We start from the raw sequence: 6000 nt of genomic DNA, 5'->3' as shown, positions 1-6000 counted from the left end.
TTGACTCATCCTACCCTAAATCCTTTTTGGCCTAGTTAAGGAAACTAACTTTAATTTAAACCCTTTCCCATCCTAAAAGAATGGCAAGAGTTTTGGGTACAATAGCCTTATCAGTGTATGAAGTAGCCTTGTAGATGCATGAAAAAGCAATATATGTGCATTAAATACCCTTGTACATGCATGAAATATTTAAAAAATTAAACATTAACAAAGGAAATTAAGATTGTGCCGTTTCTTCAAGTCAGATATTCTACACAATGAAAAATTAAATAACCTTGCTAAAACTCTAAGTAAAAATCACATTGAGTTACAGTACGGACCTTTATGAACCACATAGATACACACTTTAGTACTCCACATATAGAAGTTAGGTCTCCAAATACACAAATCTCACACAAGTCGAGACTGTGGAAATAAAAACTCTCGATATCAGTCTCACACTTTTTGACAATTAAAAACTGTAAAACACAAAAACAATAAGTACTGATCTCTTCACTATGTGTATATGCTCACCAAATGAGTGTTTTTCATTGAACACTAAAATGATTCAGTCATAACACCAGAATTCAACAACGGCAAGTGATGACAATGAATTATCATCATCTAAATTGATGAATATAAAAGCTATTTATCATCAACGAATAAATACAAATTAAATTGATAAATATAAACACTAATTTCGACTAATTTAATTGATGAATCATAAAATTAAAAAGATATAAAAAATATATACCCTAATTTCACAAAAACAAAATTAATTTCAAGTCTTTACCTCGTGAAATCTACAGCGTCCATTGATGAAGAAACCATGACGAAGTTGAATTCACAAAATCTTGAATGTGATCGAAGTGAGAGAAAGGGAAATATTCATAGCAACGCAGACTCTCGAAATTGATGTTCAAACAGAGGAAAAAAATGTAGTGCAGAGAGAGAAAAAAAAAGAAGGATAAGAATGAATAATGAATAATGACGGGGTTGGACTTTGGAAGGTGGATGTGGGGAATTAGCTGAGTTAATCTTAGCCATTCACTTATTTGAGATCTAACACTTGTAAATGGTTCTCACGGTTCTCATTATGTCAATGGTTCTCACAGGATCCCGACCTTATATGTATGTATGTATGTATGTATGTATTTGTATGTATGTATGTATGTATGTATGTATGTATGTATGTATGTATGTATGTATGTATGTATGTATGTATGTATGTATGTATGTATGTATGTATGTATGTATGTATGTATGTATGTATGTATGTATGTATGTATGTATGTATGTATATATATATATATATATATATATATATATATATATATATATATATTTTTGGATCTAGTGAGAACCACCAACATAATGAGAACCTTGAGAACTCCACTTTACATATTTTTTTTTCTGAAAAATAACGACATATTTGGATTCGGCATAGAATTTTATGGCTAGATAACCTATATCTTGGTCCAAAAAGTGTAAATTATTGACAGAAATCGAGACGAGAAACATTTTAATAATTTTCATGCACCTACTACTCATTTTATTGTATCTAACAATTTTCATGCACCTAGAACTCGTTTTCGTGCATCTAGAGCCTGATATTTTCATGCACCTAGTAATCATTTTCATGCATGTAACAATTTTCATGAACCTAATATTCGTTTTCGTGCATCTATAGCCATTTTAGTATACATAATTGTATTTTTGTACATTAAGTTTATATTTTGTTAAAAAAAATCAATAAAGTTTGTTTAGCTATACTAAAAATGTGTTTGAATAACTAAACTAAGGGTAAATGATCCATCAAAACTTTCAAAACAAGATTTGATGATGATTTGGTAAGGGTTCTCACGGTTCTCATTATGTTAGTGGTTCTCACCGGATCCCGACCCTATATATATATATATATATATATAGAGGCGGGATCCGGTGAGTCCACCTATATTTTTGAGTCCCGTGAGGCCAAAATTGTATCAGAGACTATACAACACAATATCACGCCTATTATTCCCATCCAAAAACGTTCCCAACGGTTAATTTTACACTTTTCACTCTCTCTCTAAAATTTCAAATTTAAGTAAAAATCCCCAAATCTCTCTAAAAATCTCACTGAAAAGCGGAAGAACATCCAAAATTGAAGACGATTCCAACTGAAAATCAATAATCTAGCATTGTTCGGTCAATAGATTTCTGCAATTTTTAGTATAATTCTTACAAGCATAGTTGAGGTACAATCGTTACTCATTTTCTTCAATTTCTGCGGTTTTAATTCAACTTATATGGTATTGAATTGTGTATACATGTTGATATTGTCCAAAATTATAGTATGTACATTGAATTACACGAATTTAATAGCGTATACAGCACTTGAATGTAGAGTACTATGATGTAGTTGACGATTTTAAACGATTAATTATCAATGTAGTTGTTTTACTTGTTTGTAAGCGGGAAAATTAGTGTAAAATGTTGTTTGATCGCGATTTTAGGGTTTGACATTGTTTAATTATGAAAATTAGGGATTCATAATGCTTAAGACTTACAAATTACAGTCTCATAATATAGAATTGAAGTTGTTTGATGATACAGTGATGCGGTTGATGAAATATACTTGCACTTGCACTTGCACATCATAATTTCTGCAATTTTTAATATAATTCTCACAAACATAGTTCAGGTACAATCGTTACTCATTTTCTTCAATTTCTGCGGTTTTTAGTATAATTTTTTTATTTTTAGATTTGTCATACTGGATTATGATAAATTTTTGTTAACTATTGATTATGTAAATGTGTGTTGATACTTTTACAAAATAGTTGTGATATTTGATTGTTAGTAATTCTAAATATTGTGCTATGTTTAAATGCAGAAACTCATCTTCAGGCAAAATGGACTTGGTTGTTTCACAGAAGTATAATAAGAACACTGCAAAAAAAAGGCCTCTAGCAACAAACGATGGAGTTGAACAAAGATCAACGAAGAAGTCAAAGGAAGGGAACCAGGAAATAGAACCGGTGATACAAAATGAACTTGTGGAGCAACCTGAGGTCAAAAAGAAGAAGTCAAATGCATTGCAGACGAAGTGTAGGCCAAAACAATTGGTTGAGCTGATTAACAACCTAAATGTAGAACAAAAACAGGCTGTGAGGGAGATAGGGTTTGGTGGTTTGTTAGAGCTGAAGTTAACACAAATACCACATGGAATTATGAACTTACTTTTAAAGGCGTTTGACTGTACGTGCAACATGTTTAAAACCAAGAAGTGGGATTTTATATTGACAAAACATGACGTCCACGACATCTTTCAACTTCCTAGAGGTGGTGAACCTGTAGAGCTCGTAATCCCAGGAACTAAAACTACTGTGGAGAACAACAAGTTGAAAAATGCATGGAGGATAAAGTTTGGGTTGGAGAGTACTTCTGCTCCAATTATGGTGAAACAAGTGCACGACTGGTTGATGGCTTGTAATAATGCGATGATGACTTTAAGAGGTTGTTCGTAATGTACAAAGATGTCTGGTTTCCTTGTACCATCTTCTAATAAAACTCTTGATCTGAAACTGGTTAAGGCGATTGTGAATGTCGATAGCATTAGAAAGTACGATTGGTGTGCTTATCTCTTTGAAGAGATGGTTGACATGATTAGAGTGTGCAAAGAACGTTCAAGGTCTACTATAACTGGGTGTATAGTAGTTCTTATGATAGCATATTTCCATAGATTTAATTTTAAGGGAGATATTTTGCCACACACTCTACCACTTATCAAACATTGGGATGATGCATCACCATCGAAGAGGGTTGATGATGAGAAGAGTACAAAATCGTTGGGAAATGCACCAAGATCAAGATTGAGTACCCAATCTGCCAACAACAACAAGGTATAAAACAATCCTCTTTGATTTATTTTCAATGTAAATTACTTTGAAAAATGGTTTGAAAAACTAACATATGTATTTTCCAGAAGAACCAGAGTTGAGACTAACGCAGAGCTCCGATCATGAACCTGATGCTGGAACGGAAACAAAACAGGGGTACATGATGGTTAAATTACTGCGGTGTTGAGACCGACAATCGATTAGAGCAAGAGCAATGGATGTAAGGATTAATGCCTTCCTGGTTTCTTGGAATTTTTAATATTATGTTACTGCAAAACTGTGATATTATGTTGCTTATAGTATGATATTGTTCTTCAACTGTTGTGATATTCCTTGGCAAAAGAACAAACCTGGATAAGGTTTTTTAAAACCACTTACTTTTATATTGTTTTCTATAAAAGTGTGATATTGTTGTTTACTAAGGCTGATATTGTTGTTTACTTAGAGTGATATTGTTGTTTACTTGGAGTGATATTGTTGTTTACTTGGAGTGATATCATTTATTTTGTTTTAACAACAGTGTGATATTGTTGTTTAGTTAGTGTGATATTGTTGTTTACTTGGAGTGATATCATTTACCAATAGCAAACAGCCTAATTTTAAAATGGCTTCTGATATTTTATTTTATTTTAACAACAGTGTGATATTGTTGTTTACTTAGTGTGATATTGTTGTTTACTTGGAGTGATATATTTTTTGAGTCCACCTATCTTTTGTAAATGGCTTCTGATATTTTGTTGACTATGTCATTTGGCAGAGTGCTCATGAAATTTATCTCCGCATGAAGAGGGACAATGAGTTGTTCTATTCAAGATATGTAAATAACATGAGAGAGCTCATCAATATGAAACCGAGGAATCCAATGCATGAACCAAGTACATCTAGACAACCTGTTGCGAGGAAAGACGGTGATAATGAAGCCGTTCTTTGAAGAAGAAGTCGCTTTGAAGATGTTCTGAAGAAGATGTTTGCTGGAGAAGACGCTTGTAATAATGATAAATTTACAACAACAAATCAAGCTGCAATTCCTCCCATATCCCCACCACAGCCTTTCCTTAAAGATCAAAGCTTTCACAAGTTCATGGACTATGCCATAGCCAGGTCATATGAAAAGCGAAGGCAAAACAAGGGTCACCGACGTTTGATGTATGGACTGAGTGTTGAAGATGCAAGACAAAGAGTTGAACATGGTATATGGCGGATGTACGGATAAAGAACTACTCAGTGATGATGATTTGGAGTGCAATAATAACCAACAAGAGGAGGAAATTAATGATGTTACAAAATTGAACAAAGTGATGATGAAGGAGTCCAACATGATGAGTCAATTTGGGTAATTATATGGATTCAAATTTGGATGAATTAATTTCAAAAGTTGGTTTAGGAGTAACAGGGGGGCTGTTGGTGAGGGGATAATTAGTAATCTTGATACAACAAACAAGAAAGGCATTGATGAAGAGGCCGATAAAACTAATGAGAATAACAATGTGGCAACAAAAGAGGGTGTTTCAAATGTTGGTTTGGGAGAAATGGGCGCTGCTGAGGATGAAATTGAAGTGCAGTTGTATAGTGACAAAGCTCATATGGAGGGAAGTGGAACAGAGGCGGAAAAAACTGTTGAGGATGAAAGAGAAGTGGAGTTGAATAGTGAAAAAGCTCATCCGGAGGGCGGTGGAACAGAGACACGAAAAGGAATGAGGATAACGATGTCGTGACTCAATTGAAGGAGGTTGTAACAAATGTTCAATTGCAAGAAAGAAGAATGATAAGCATCAATGAGTATTTCTTTGCATACGAGCAAAGAAGTACCTTCACAAAGAAATATGATACCTCATAATTTGGGCTGTACTTTTGATTGTGGTTTGCTTAAAAGGATGCTCACTTGTTTGAATTCATGTTTAAAAACAGCCATTTATTTGAGAATGTGTTGAAGCATCGAAAGGAGGTCATGGATTATTGCTTTCTTAACGATCATAAAATTAACAAGTCGTAAGTCCCTCTTCATCAATTTTTTTAATATTTCAGACATGACTTAATCTGATCCATACTAGCTGTGATACTGTTGTCTATACTACATGATATTCTTGGAACTGAGTGTTTGATATTGTTCCTTAAAATTTTAAAAATATTTTAGTTG

Source organism: Silene latifolia, chromosome 9, assembly GCF_048544455.1.
Source record: "Silene latifolia isolate original U9 population chromosome 9, ASM4854445v1, whole genome shotgun sequence".
NCBI lineage: Eukaryota > Viridiplantae > Streptophyta > Magnoliopsida > Caryophyllales > Caryophyllaceae > Silene > Silene latifolia.
The sequence above is the reverse complement of the archived record's forward strand: the minus strand, read 5'-3'. Positions refer to the sequence as shown.